The 14,042-nt window shown below is 39.9% G+C and overlaps 1 protein-coding gene and 1 long non-coding RNA gene across 2 annotated transcripts in view; one reads left to right on the top strand and one right to left on the bottom strand.

Moving 5' to 3' along the window:
* Window positions 1-14,042, top strand: part of JAZF1 (JAZF zinc finger 1) — a 189,308-nt gene that overhangs the window by 39,986 nt on the left and 135,280 nt on the right. The gene's annotated exons all lie outside the window — the stretch shown is intronic.
* LOC133275098 (uncharacterized) overlaps window positions 597-14,042 on the bottom strand; it is a 44,795-nt gene continuing 31,349 nt past the window's right edge. The window contains exons 3-4 of the long non-coding RNA XR_009745393.1: window positions 8,701-10,008; window positions 597-4,993 (exon numbers count right to left, since the gene is read on the bottom strand). This is a non-coding gene — a long non-coding RNA (uncharacterized LOC133275098). The remainder of the gene's footprint in view (window positions 4,994-8,700; window positions 10,009-14,042) is intronic.

The following is a 14,042-nucleotide window of genomic DNA, read 5'->3' as shown; positions in this document are numbered from 1 at the left end:
TCGGCTCTGCAGTTTGTTCACTGTTGGGTTTTGGCATATAATTTCTAGCATGACCGATATTTTTAGGAGCCTAAAATTTTTCTGTTTGTAATAGGAATTGAATCTGTGTAGCTTTGATTCTCTCCCCTCTCTCCCTCCCTCTTCCCCCTACTCCTGCCCTATCTGCAAATAAAAAGCCCAATCCTCCCCAAAAGCAGCTTGGATATATCAAAGAAGGAACCTGGAATTTGAAATAACTTTATTTTATGAAAGAGGGAGTGGGTGGTGGGAAGCTAGCACTAAACCTTTTGAGGGTGGGCATCCGGCTCTCACAGTGTACTTGGCTGGTTGGATATCTTGAAAGCCTTAATTTAAAAGTCATCTTACAGTCCTTTTTAATTGGCTCCAAAGTAAGTAGTCAAGCATTTGTTCTGATAAGGAGGTTTTTGGCTCTATGTGTGCCATAAAATCAGCAAAAAGAGGGATCTGTTTAATACAACAGTGATGCTGGGCTTTTTTGTTCCTAGGGTTTGCCCTAAACAGGATTTACCCCTTAAGGCAGCAGTAGCACACCATAAAAAGGCCATTCTTTTACTCCACAGCAGTGAGGCTTTAACTTTCTGGTTTTCAGATTTCTTTTTTTAATAGGCAGCAATAACAAGACTTCCATAGGGTGGTTGCTGTAAGTACTGTACATGGTGTCTAAGATCAGAATGCTTTGCCTACAGTGTTTTATTGCTTTTGGTTTATAAAGGCCTGGGAAAGAGCATCTAACAAACTTCAAGGTTCAGCTTGTGTTTCTGGAAACTTTCCTGGGTGGGTAAAGCTTGTAGATGGAATAAAGTCAACCCAGTTTTGCAGACTTACATTATGGCTTCAGAGTGTTCAGATTTGTGTACTCCCAAACCCTGACAAATAGGCTAAGCAGTTTGCATTGTAACCAAAAAAATACAGTGAAAGCCAGGAAATGTAATTGAAAATGTGGAATTAAATACTTCCATGCACCATTAAGTCTGTTGCTTTAGAAATGTCAGCCCTTTCTTTGCTCCCACGTATCTATTCATTAAATAGATGTGGTTTTTATCTAAGGATTTGTTCCTGCTTCCCCAGGAACTCGAAATGTAGTTTACAGCTGTGCAGAGTATTTATTTGGAGAAGCTAGTTACTTTGTACCACCCTCTTAGTTCCTTTTATCATCTGTATTTTCACAAGGTTTTTAAAGCCTCTTCCTGACTAAGCTTTAGGCGGTCTGCTTTGACAGGTAGCATGTAGAGCAGACACACACACGTACGCACCACTGTCTAGTTCATGTGTTCAGTGTGTGTGATGTGAAATTTCCTGCAGTCCTATAATGTTATAATTTGTTTGCATGAAAAGATTGTTTTATGTTGCTTGTCCAGCAGGTTGGTCATGACTGTTCATTAAAATTCCATTGGTAAGCTCTCTGTCTAATAGGAAATGAACACCATGAGTTGTATGGCTCTGAGAAGTCCAGCTTCTCTGGAATCTCACATTTTTCTGACACTATTTTAGTGCAGTGAGCACCCTGTAACGTTGGTGGTAGTCAGGTGAACTGTTCCCAAATGCTGCTGAAGCCCATTTGAAGGCACAGCCATGCTCCTAAGGATAGGGAAGCTTTTTCCTCTGTAAGCCCTGCGTGCTCATGGTGCTGATAAAAGACGACAATTTCAAAGCGGAAAGAGGTAAGCATTAGAAAGTGGTCCTGACCCAAGGTTTCCTACTTGTTCACTTGCTGAATAATTCTTAGAAATATTTCAGCTTTCTGGCAGTTACCAGGAACTCCTTTTATGGCAAATTGTTCTTGGCTGTCGAAGCTGTATAGGTTTCTGTCTTCTGATGGTTTGCTCATTCACACTCAGTTTCTCATGGTTTTCATTTGTACCAGTTGGTTCAGAAAATATGGCAGACTTTTTCTGGTGTTTGTTTGAATTGGGTCATCTTGTTCCATGAAGTTCTTCAGAAGGAAAAGACTAGCTAGTCAAAGGATGGACACTCAGACTTGTAAAGATGAAACAGTGCATCTTTCCCCTTCTCTTTCCCGTCTCCCCTAATCCTCTTGAAGTATTAGTGTGCCTGCCTTCTTTGCACCTAGAGGTACAGGACTGGTTGTGTTCATTCTGGCAATCTTGGAGCACCGTGTGGTGTGTGCCCTGCTTTTTGCTGTGTGATGGGGTGTAAGCTGAGCTTGCGCCTCAGAAGAGATGAGATTATTCTGTGGTCATGTGCCAAAGTACATGTGAGGTCTTGGAAAGCGGTGTATCAGGCTGCACTCATTGAAACTGGTTACTCTGGGAAAAGCTGGCCCTTTTGGGGACCCTAGGTAGTACTTATAACTGGGGAGCTGCCCTCTAATGCAGCCCATGCTGCCTGTTTTCTCCAGCTCTCTTGACCTCTTAAAATGCCCTGCAAAACTGAGGATGCCAGGAGCATTGAGCTATATGGAGTAGTGGCCTCTCCTTCCTCAAAAAAGCACCATGTATATGCTGACAAACTATGCAAGATACCAAAAGTAACGCTGCGCTGACTAGGGATCAGATGCTTTTTCTCTCTTTCACTCCCTTCCTCACCTCCAGCATAACGTAATTCTGTTGCTGTATCTAGTGACAAAATGGCCTGTCAAAATGTCTTCTGGTGACACTTAACTTGAAAAAATTTTGGTGACATTTGGCATGCAGTGTTAACAGTGAAACCTGAAGAGCATATCTGAAAGGTCATTTGGATATATAAGAACGATGTGTCAGAATCTAATGATCTTTCAGACGATTGTGAGGGGCTCAAAGAGTCTGTAGGAAGGTAATCTGGGTGCTAATGAACTTTACAAACTGTCCAGCTCTACAGAGGTTGCTTTAATGCCCCAGTTAACTGGTACATTTCTGTTAATTCTGAAGTATGGATGTCACTTGAATGCTGACAAAATTCAGGGGAGAACTTTGGTGGCTTTTGAGGCTTTTCTTTATTCTTTTTCTTAAATTGGGGACTTTTTTCAGCAGGCAACTCCTTCATTAGCTTGATGGACTATTCTGACATTCTTAACTCAGGAATAACAGTGTCCTTTTCCCCTCTCAGAAACTGCTCATATGCAGTAGATTCACCATGACTTTTCAAGCTAGGTGGGGTTTTTTTGGGAGGCCTTGGGATGTGAAATTCTTGAAATGGCAAAATAATTAAATCCTGATTGTCTTATCTTTTAAAAGGAATGAAGATGTTTGTGTGCATATGTGCATACATGCACAAAACCTGACTTTCAGATCATTATAATATGGAAATACTACTCTGGTGTCTGTAAAGTGCACATAAAAATTTTGAAGCTTTTAGAGAATCACGGAATGGCTGAGGTTGGAAGGCACCTCTGGAGGTTTGCTGGTCCAGCCCCTCTGCACAAGCAAGTTCCCCTAGATCCAGTTGCCCAGATCCATGGCCAGGCAGCTTTTGAATATCTCCAAGGCTGGAGACTCCCTGGACAACCTGTTAGTCGCCGCCACAGTCGGAAGGTGTTTCCTGATGTTCGGACAGCCTCCTGTGTTTCATTTTTGTGTCCATTGCCTTTTTTCATGCCACTGGGCGCCACTGAAAAGAGCCTGAATCCACCTTTATACCCTCCGTTCAGGTATTTATACACATTGGTGAGACCCTCCTGAACCTTCTCCAGGCTGAGCAGTCCAGCTCTCTCAGCCCTTCCTCATAGGAAAGATGTTCCAGTCCCTTGATCATCTTAGCATTCCTTTGAAGGACTCTCTCCAGTGTGTCTGTATTTCTCTTGTACCAAAGAAGCCAGAACTGGACCTAGTACCCCAGGTGTGACCTAACATGGCAAAACTTAGTCTAATGCAGGCCAGGATGCCATTTGCCTTATTGCCCTACTGCTGGTTCATATTCACCTTGGTGTCCACCAGGACTCCAAGGTCCTTTTCTGCCAAGCTGCTTTCCAGCTGAGTGGCCCCGGCATATGTTGGTGCATGGGGATGTTTTTCCAAGGGTACAGGACTTTGCACTTCTCCTTGTTGAACTTCATGAGGTTAAAGATTCTGTGGAAGACCTACAAAGTTTCATGTAACTGAGCCTGGAAAGTGTTTTCAGCTTCCAGTATGCTCTATTTGGCTTCATTTTAGTATGTCCAAATGTTAAACAATGTGACATTTGTCAGTTTATCTGTGGTGAAGGAGAAGGCATGAGCTTTCTCTTTGTCAACTAGTGCTGTAATGAAAGCTTTTAGCAAGCTAGAAATGTATACTGTATTTTTTTCCCTCATGTGAGCAGACTGCAAAAATAAATCCCATAGGATCTGGCCATAAATGTTTGCTTTTAAACTGGCACAACTTAATATTTTCAAGCAGAGTAGGCATATTCTTGTGACTGCCCTACCTTCAAGTTTCAACATGTTTCTCAACAAGCAGGTAGCTGCTGAAAATTAACACGCTTAGTCACACAGAAGTAAATGTAATACAGTCCTTCTCATCCTTGAATGTTCTTCATATTGCCTTTATTTTGTACCATGTTTACTGGTGGTTTGTAAGTGTGAATTTTCTAAAAGCTGTGGCTAGCAACAAATTGTAGACATAGGTCAGAGTATGAAGATCAGAATAGTCTTTGATTTTTCTTCCCCTGCTGTTCCTCCTGGTAAAGGAAGAAGGAACATCTGTTTCATAACTGAATTTTTTTTAGAAGACTGCTACATGCCACAGTAAAATTTGCTGTGTTCCCAAATGAACAGACAGAGCTCTACAGGTTTTGTTATACTACGCTGTCAAAGGGGTAGAGATGCCAAACAAGAAAAAAAAGATGAAGTTGGATAAATTTTGTTAATACTCCTACATATAATTGTTTTACTTTTGAGTCCAGTGTTGGATTTTATCCACTGTCATCCATTCACAAGATGATGGCAAGAATCTTGCAAACAGCTTGTAGTCGAAAGATCTGCTCTAAACTTAGACTGCAGAGAACCAGGTGGAACTGCTGAGGCTGGAGGTAAAAATGTGGCATTCATGCTTTTTCTCTAAAAAGGATATATGCTTTTTAAAAATACAGAAGATGGAACGCTTCATTAAAAACACATCAAATCTATGGGTATTATATTGCAAGAATTTGTTAACCTGTTTTTTCAGGTACTGCGGCCCGTAAGAATGTTCCTTGCAATTCTGAAGCACATTACTGTTCATGGCACTTTTAAGAGTCAAACATACTAGCTACTTTAATCAGGATAATAATTCAGCATGTCAGAAGGGTACTGTACCTTCTCATCATTTCCATTTGGTATTATTTTACTCCTTTAATGGTACTTTACAGTTCCCAACCTTACCTCAATTAGCAGTACTGACAGATGCTAGTTCAGCATTTTACCTCTAGCCAGTAGGGCTTTCTTTAGAATAAATGTCAGTAATTTTATGTTGCTAATTTGAGGTGATATACCTACATGTAAAATTACGTTTTAACTTTCTTGTTATACTTGCAGTGAGAGATGGCAGCATAAAGAAATGTAAGTGAATGCGCCTGAGAGATAGTTCAGGACTAGAAGGTTCATTATGGAACCTTTATAGCTCATTTTGAGGTGTACTGCAGTTTTTGTTAACTCTTTCTTCCACTGTCCATCCGTTTCTCCTGACGTGTCTTCCCGCTTTCCCCATGAGATTTTTATTGTTCTTTTAAATACTGTTTAGTCATTAGAATCTTTGTGGAAGAATGAGGTTGGAATTTGGATTTTTAAAGGTCTTTAAATGCTGTGACCGGCTGATTCTCAGTAAAAATCATTGCTTATTCAGTGAAAAGAAAACATCTGTCAGTACACTAAAAATTCCTGTCTGAAAAATGTCAGTGTGTTTTGTAGGTCAAATAAGGAAAAGCAAGGCTGTTCTTGAGAGACACATAAGGGAAGTTTGTCCCAGTTAATAGGAAGCAAGCAGAAAGAAAATGTTTCTGTGAAGTATGCTGCTGGTCAAGCACAACATCCAGGACAATACTAATGACTGGTATCGGCAGACGCTGTCAAGAAAAGTCTGTGCTTGCGCATTGTTCTCTAATTCACCATGCAGAATAGAGGGGAAATTGCATGAGAAGGCAGAGCTGCAGTAATCTTAAGATGACAAGAAATTACAGTATTAACTGTTCCATAAATCTGTTGGGATTTATTTTTAAAGATGGTGTATTTTTACCTATGTAGTTATGTATTTCAGTCTGTCTCGAACGAGGTCTTTTTTTTAGTAGTTTCAGTTGTACTGCAGATTCTCTCTGTCAGTTACTAAATTACACTTTTATCTATTTGGTAAAGAGATATAGCACATGTGTGCATGCTAATAACTTCATATGAGGCAGCAAATCTGGCCATACATACTGATTGGAAAGTAAGCCAGTAATTGCCAAATAGGAAGAAATAGATGCTTTCTACTGCAGTATAAAAGCCAGTTTACTGATTAAAGAATTTACCTTCTATCTTTCAGTACATTCTTATACCTGAATAGAAATTTCCAAGGTGTAGAACTCAGATCTTTGTTATAAATAGTGTGGAATTACGTAATGTTGAATAATTTGTTTCTTGTTTAGGCAACACACATTTAAAATTGTTCCTAAATGTGGTTATTTATAAAGATTTAATTGACCCTTCCTGTGTCATTGCAGAGTTGTGAGTTTGCTATACTGTGTGATGTGCCCTGACTACTGTGAAGCAATTTCAGCATTTCAATTTCTGAAATTAAAAAAATAATAGAACAGTGTCTGATCTTCTGTCATTCTGTGCATGAGAAGTCTTCTGTAAATTTACATAATGACTGTAATTTTAATTCAGTTGTAGGTGCAGAAATAAAATTGGCCTAATTTTGAATTGAACAGGAGTGTCATGTTCGTAAGGTTCGACTGAAAACAGCAATGGTATTTTTCAAAGAGATTGAGGAAAATTATTCAAGACTCTTTAACAATAAATTTTGCTCATCTCTCACTACTGATATGAAGATTTTACAATATTACCTGTGTGCATCTCCCCCTGCCCCTCCAGTTAATTTGATTTTTCTACATTGAGGCAGGAAGAGAGGCACAAACTAGAAACGTTAAAGTAGAAAAGCTTTATGTTTATATTGCTTGTTATTCTGCTAAAGCTGAAATGTGTCACCAATTTTTGGTGAAATGAGTGGTACTACTTGTAGTATTAATTTCACCTAGGATGAAATTAAATACGCCCTTTTTAGTAAAGGGTCAGCATTTCTTTCAAAAAGTTATAGAAAGGTGTGGGGTTTTTTGGTTTGTTTTTTTTTCCTTCCAAGTTAGCTATACAGATTTCTTCTTTTCTCTGCCTTGAACTTTTGGCCTTGCCCTCCAGAATATGGGTGGTATATGTTTTAAAATTGATATATTAATGTTGAATTTTTATTGTCACCATTTCTGTTTGTACGCCTTTCAAATCCTTCATTTGTTTGTTTCTGAACTTTGGATGTATCGTAAAAATGTCACTATTGTGGCTGAACATTAAGCACCTTCCCATTTTGCTCTGGGCCGTTGAAATAAATTTGGACCAGGTGCTCCTCTCGTAACAGAAGTCCTTGATGTGCCCTGATAGCGAGCGGGAGAGCGGAAGCTGTCAGCCTTCAGCTGGCTTGAAGAATGCAATTAGAGCAGTTTTAATACTGTTGAGGGACCCCATCCAATCAAAGCTGTTTGAGTTAAGCCAAGTCTAGGATCCTAAACATGTACTTTAAGCATGTCAACTCTGTCTTTTTAGTCAGAGCAGGTCTGTCATTAGCACACATTATGTGAGGGTGCGGAGGTTTTTTCCTTTTTTAATACTAGGAGAGACACTCCCATTCCTTACCAACTCACTGTTATTTTATCTGTTAGCTTTGTCTTTATGGCGTTGTTAATGCTGGTGGTTCAAAGCATTTATTGTCACATTAAGGCTTAAAATTAATTTTTAAATGTCAAAAGTGCCTGTGCCTTTACATAAACCCTAGATTAGGTAAATTCATAAGCAGTTCATCACTAGGTTTTCCAGGTTTGTTTGTTGAAAAAAAAAAGGAAACAGCAGCACAGATCAAAACACGTGAAGTATGTAGAAAAAAAACCTAGAAAGCACATGGTACTAAAGGAAGGTACTATTTTTACTGAAGAGCTCAAGTTAATTTCAAATCTGGATGCGATTCATTGATACCAAAAGCAAAGGGCTGGAAAACTTGCAGGCTCATCCTTTACTTAATTAGGATTTTTTAATTTGCTTGTTGCTTCCTCCATTATTCATTGCCTGTTCTGAGCCTCAGTAGGCTGCAAAGTAGATAACAAAAGTAGATATATGCTCTCTATTTCTGGGATACTTTTTTCCAGTGGTTGGGTTTTGGTGCAGACAGAATGTTTTTTTGCACAGTCTGACTTCAAGGTCTACCTAAAGGAACAAAAAAACCTCTGATGCCTCCCCAGGTAAATTCTGGTTTTTCAGATGAAGATGGAGAAAGGAGTAGAAAGTGAACTTAGTTTGTGCAGGGATTTTATAGATCAAGTTGTGGTTTGCCATATCTTTGGTTAAATCTGTGGCATTAGTGGCTTGAAAATACATGATTGTCTTACATTAAGCAATCATAACTCTTAATGAAAACTCTTTATGCAGCAAGTTATGAATGCAATTAAAGACATTTCCACAGGGAAGTACTTCATGCTTTCTAAGCCACTGTCACCCATTTCAGGAATTTTTACAGATGTGAGTGGAAACTAGAAAAAAGCCCAACTTACTGTCTACCTGTTAAAAGGCTGAAAGGAGGAATTACAGACTGGTTATCTTCATTTTGGTTCCTTAGAAGGAACCTGTTACTTTGTTCAGCAGTGTGATGGAGAGGTGAGGAGCGCTCTAAGCACAGACATGTATTCAGGAGGAACTGATGCTGTGCTAAGTATCAAAGAATGGAGTTCCCAAGCAATGTTCCACCCCATACTGATCCTCTGGTGTTCATTCATGTTTTCATTTCAGTCAAAATTTCTTCTGCCACTGGAGATGAATTCATGGGAAGTTTTTGCACCTCACTGGAGCTCATGAAGCGTGTGGCTTGTTTACTTTTTGATGCAGAGAGCCTGACCTTGACAGGAACTGTCAGGCTGTACCCCACAGGATTGTCTTGAAACCAGTACTACGAGCCTAGCTTGGGCAAGACTACAGCTGAAGTCAACAGTCCGTTTTTAGTTCTTCTGGATAAGGCATTGTCTGGCACAGTGCCTAACAGGGCTGTAGTAGCTGGAGAATTGTTGAAGCCAGCACATTGCCCACAGGCGTAGTGCCTAGATTGAAAATGTGTTATCAATCTCCCATTTAAAAAGAAAAAAGGAAAAAAGAGCATGCATTAAAAGTTCATTTTGTCTCCCTAAAGCGATTATTTTTTTTAAAGTGCAGGAGTCAGATTTTTATTATTTTTTTAAGCCTAATATCATTTAAACAAATATTAAATTACAGAATTGGATGAATTTTAGACAAGGGTAATATTAAATCTCTTTTATTTCTGTGGAAGAAAAAAAAATTGACTTGCTGCATTTGACTTGACTTCCTTCACTGCAGTAATTACTGAGGATTTTAAATATGCAAGAGCTATGTCACATCTGTAATTACAATTTGCTTTCCTGATGCACTGAGGATGGTGAAGGTAATGATTCTACTGCAAATTTAAAGTAGGTTCTGCTCATAAATTATTTTCCTTCTCTTTTGCTGATCTGTCCTTGCAAGCCATCTGCCCTTTGAGCATATTTTTGTCATCACTTGCAAACACTTTAATCAGCCCTAAGTGCTGTCACTGTGTATTAGAATATTTTCAGTGCAGGAGGGCACAAAAATAAGAAAGGAATTACAGGAAAAACATTTGAAAGCAGCAGAAAAGTAGAAGTAGCTTTGGCAAATTATCAGTTCTTCCATGCTCCAAAGTAGATAAAGTGTGGGAGTTCTGCAGAGAAATATGCTCAGATTCTGCTGTAATAACTCATTCTCAGTAGCTGTATAGCCACCTCTCTGGTTGTTGCCAAACTGCTGCTTGTCAGATGCAGAGATGGGATGTTTTCCTGAGTGGCAGAAAGGAGGAAGTTGTCAGAGGAGGCAGCCCTCTGTGCCTTTTAGCAAGTTAAAATAGAAAAACAGAAATTCCCTTCCTTACTGAATATGAAATATGGCTTAGAGTGGTTGTTTGCCTAGTATCAGTCAGTTGATGAATGCCGGTACAGGGTTTTACTCTCATACTAGGAGTGGTTCCTGTCTAACACACGTCTGCATGGGAAATAGTTGACTGTCCTCTCTTTAATCCCTTTGATTGAACTTAACAGCAGTTAATACAGTCTAAGCAGTAGCTGTATTTTATGGAGGATAAGTAGGGAATAGCTTTACATAACATTTAACATTGTTTTCCTGCAGTAACAGAAAATCTGACTGTGCCTTATGCTTTGTGCACAACAGAGCTGGGTAATTCTGTGCCTCTGCTGTTGTATAGCTTGATTTAACTGCCTGCAAAAGTACAAGCACTAGTGATTTAATGTTTGCAAGGCAGCCAGACCTTGATGAAATGAGTAATGCTACTACTGTGAGCTGTATTTCTGAAACTGTAATACCTAATGTATTGACTTTCCTCCACACACACATACCTACGCAATGTTTGAACTGTAAGTTCAGTTTTATGATACCTCTGCAAAAGCTGGAAGTTATTGAAATACTAAAACTAGGAATCCTCAGTCTGTATTTTCTAAGATTCTACATTTACATTATGTCCTTTGTTCAGCCTCTCCGTGCACAGGAATACTGTGTCCTAGTGCATAAAATGCCATCTGTGTTTCTGTAATTCTCTTCATGGTGTCCTGAAAACATAGGGTTTATGAAGTAATCACTTACCTATGAAGTAATCATTTACCTATGAACAAATATGTGTGCATGTGTAGATGTCTGTAAATATAGATACATGTCTAAGTGTACATATATATGCATACATGTAGTGTATTTGTGCCTATGTAAGTATGTGTGTATATATATATAAAAAATAGCCACCCCTTTTGCAGACACCCCCTTGTCATGGGGAAAGAGCTTGTGTGCCCTTGTGAGGTTGGGAGCTATGCTGGTGGATCAGCAAGGCCAAGTCAGATATGGCGATGCACTCTCTGAGCCCTTCCCAATAACCAATGGTGTGAAACAAGGTTGTGTTCTCGCACCAACTTTATTCACTGTCTTCTTCAGCATTATGCTCCAAAGGGCTATGGTAGATCTTGATGAACAAAATGGCATTTATATTCAATATCGTACTGATGGTAGCCTATTCAATCTAAGGCGACTGAAGGCCCACACTAAGACCCTAAATCATCCTGTCCGTGAACTGCTTTTTGCTGATGCTGCTGCCCTTGTTGCCCACACAGAAGCAGTTCTGCAGTGTTTAACATCTTGCTTTGCGGAGGCGGCTGAGCTTTTTGGGCTGGAAGTCAGCTTGAGGAAGACAGTAGCTCTCTACCAACCTGCACCACAAGAAGATTACCATCATCCCCACATTACCATTGGCGAGTCAGAGCTTAAGTCAGTTCAGCAATTCAGCTATCTGGGAAGCAATATTTCCTCAGATGCCATGATTGACAAAGAGATAGACAACAGAATAGCAAAGGCATATAGAGCCTTTGGAAAACTCCATAAAAGAGTCTGGTGCAATAAACACCTGAAGAAAAGTACAAAGATCAGTGTCTATAGAGCCATTGTACTGTCTACTCTTTTATATGGGGCTGAATCATGGGTCATCTACTGCCATCACCTGCGACTCCTCGAACGCTTTCATCAGCGCTGCCTCCGTACGATTCTAAACGTCCATTGGACTGACTATGTGTCAACTGTTACTGTCCTTGAACAGGCAGGGGTCACCAGTATCGAGGCCACATTGCTGAAATTGCAGTTGTGCTGGCAGGCACGTCTCTAGGATGAAGGATCACTGCCTTCCTAAGATTGTGTTTTATGGTGAACTTGCCCCTGGTAGCCGCAAGAGAAGTGCCCCAAAGAAGAGATCATAAGGACTCCCTGAAACAATACCTTAGCCTTGGCCATATTGAATACCATCAGTGGTCCACCTTGGCCTCCAGTCATGAGACTTGGAGACACACCATACATAATGCTGTTGACTCCTTTGAGAACTCACGCAGAACTAGTCTCGAGGAGAAAAGACAACGTAGAAAGAATCGCACCCCACCCATACCACCCAAGGAGACCTTTCTCTGTGCTTTTTGCAGCCGGATTTGCCTATCTCACATTGGCCTTTTTAGTCATCAGCACGCTTGTAGTAAGCGTGGGTAAAGCCCTTGCCAAATCTCTGTTCGCGAAGTCAAGCCATGATGATGATAATAGCCACATATACAGGATTTGCTATCTAGTGGAGAGATAGTATGCTATTCAGTGTTTTATATCTGCCTTTATATATGGGGCACTGAGACAGAATAGAAGCAGGGTAGGACATAAGAATATGATCAGGTGAGATGACACTACAAACCTTTCTGCTTGATGGCTGGGTAAACAAGGAGCTTACTTCATTCATCAGTGCAAGTTAAGTGGAACACAATGTCCATAGGCTTAATGTGGTGTCTCAGAAACTAGAATAACCTCCTTCAGCTGTGATATACTGTGCACAACAAAAACAAATGAAGACTCTCACTGCTTTCAGCAAGCATGGGTATAGGCAGTGCCATTGCATACTGAAAGCACCTGCTGGTGTGCATAAGGAGTGAATTTCTGTGTGTTTTTTATTTCCCCTACATCAAATAAATAGTTGGAAACTTTGTACCTGCCTGAACATAAACTGAGTTTTCAGTGCCTGGATTTCTGAAGTATCCTCTTCAGAAACCTCTTTAAATTACATGAATTCGAGACTCAGCAGGAAAGTTCTGAGCTTTTGAAACTCTGAGTCTTGAATTCATATCATTTAAACTGTGGAATCATGTCCTCTCCCTGGTAAAAGTTTAAAATTCTTCCAACTTAAGATGGGCAGATGTCTGCATATTGTGTGTCAGTGACTGCTTACTCTTAGAATAAGTTGCTTTATTTACTGTTCAATAAAAGATGAGTAAAACAAAAAAATCACAGCCTTCTCATGGAATAGCAGGCAGAGAAGCTTGTGAGTTACAAGCTCACAAGGGAGTGGAATTAGCGAAAGTAATAGGACAGATCTGAATGGGAGAGAGATGTTGCTATTTGGAGGCAAAGACCCATATTCAAGTCAAAGACAAGATGGTTATTTTAGGTATAAAATGCCAGGGATCAAAACCAAAGTATCACTGAGCAGGATCAGTTAATAAAATAATTAAAAGCATAGAATCACAGAATGGTTTGGGCTGGAAAGGACCTTAAGATCATCAAGTTCTAACCCCCCCTGCCATAGGCAGGGACACCTCACCCTAGACAGTGTCACCCAATGCTCTGTCTAACCTGGCCTTGAAAAATGCCAGGGATGGAACATTCACAACTTCACCTTTGTTGAAACCAATTTAAAAATTAGAGTGCAGAGAAATACATTCTTTGTAACAAAGTTTACTCCAGTTATCAAAAGATAGATAGACATGAATTAAAGACATACTCCTTTGTTAGTTATTACAACAGTCTCTCAATTTAAGAGTATTCAAACTCCAAAGTTATTTCAGAATACCAGGAAGTAGCAGGTTTGCCAAGATGCATTAAAGTGATAAAGACACTTGAAAGAAATTCAGAAGGAAAGGTAACCTTCAAGGCAATAAAAAGCATGCATATTGGTATAACTCCAAAAATAAATTGTATGGATATAAATATGTATAAGGTCTTCCACAGACCTGTGTGGACGTGTACTTTCATGGGAGAGCACTGGTATGTGATAGAATCATAGAATAGTTAGGGTTGGAAAGGACCTTAAGATCATCAAGTTCCAAACCCCCTGCCATGGGCAGGGACACCTCACACTAAACCATGTCACCAAAGACTCTGTCCAACCTGGCCTTGAACACCGCCAGGGATGGAGCATTCACAACTTCCCTGGGCAACCCATTCCAGTGCCTCACCACCCTAACAGTAAAGAATTTCCTCCTTATAGCCAATCTAAACTTCCCCCCTTTAAGTT

This window comes from Pezoporus flaviventris, unplaced genomic scaffold (genome assembly GCF_033815535.1).
Source record: "Pezoporus flaviventris isolate CSIRO_AGI_PZ_B2104156 unplaced genomic scaffold, CSIRO_AGI_Pfla_v1 ptg000037l, whole genome shotgun sequence".
Classification (NCBI taxonomy): Eukaryota; Metazoa; Chordata; class Aves; order Psittaciformes; family Psittacidae; genus Pezoporus; species Pezoporus flaviventris.
Note: the sequence above shows the minus strand (reverse complement) of the source record. Positions and strands in the feature narration are given on the sequence as shown.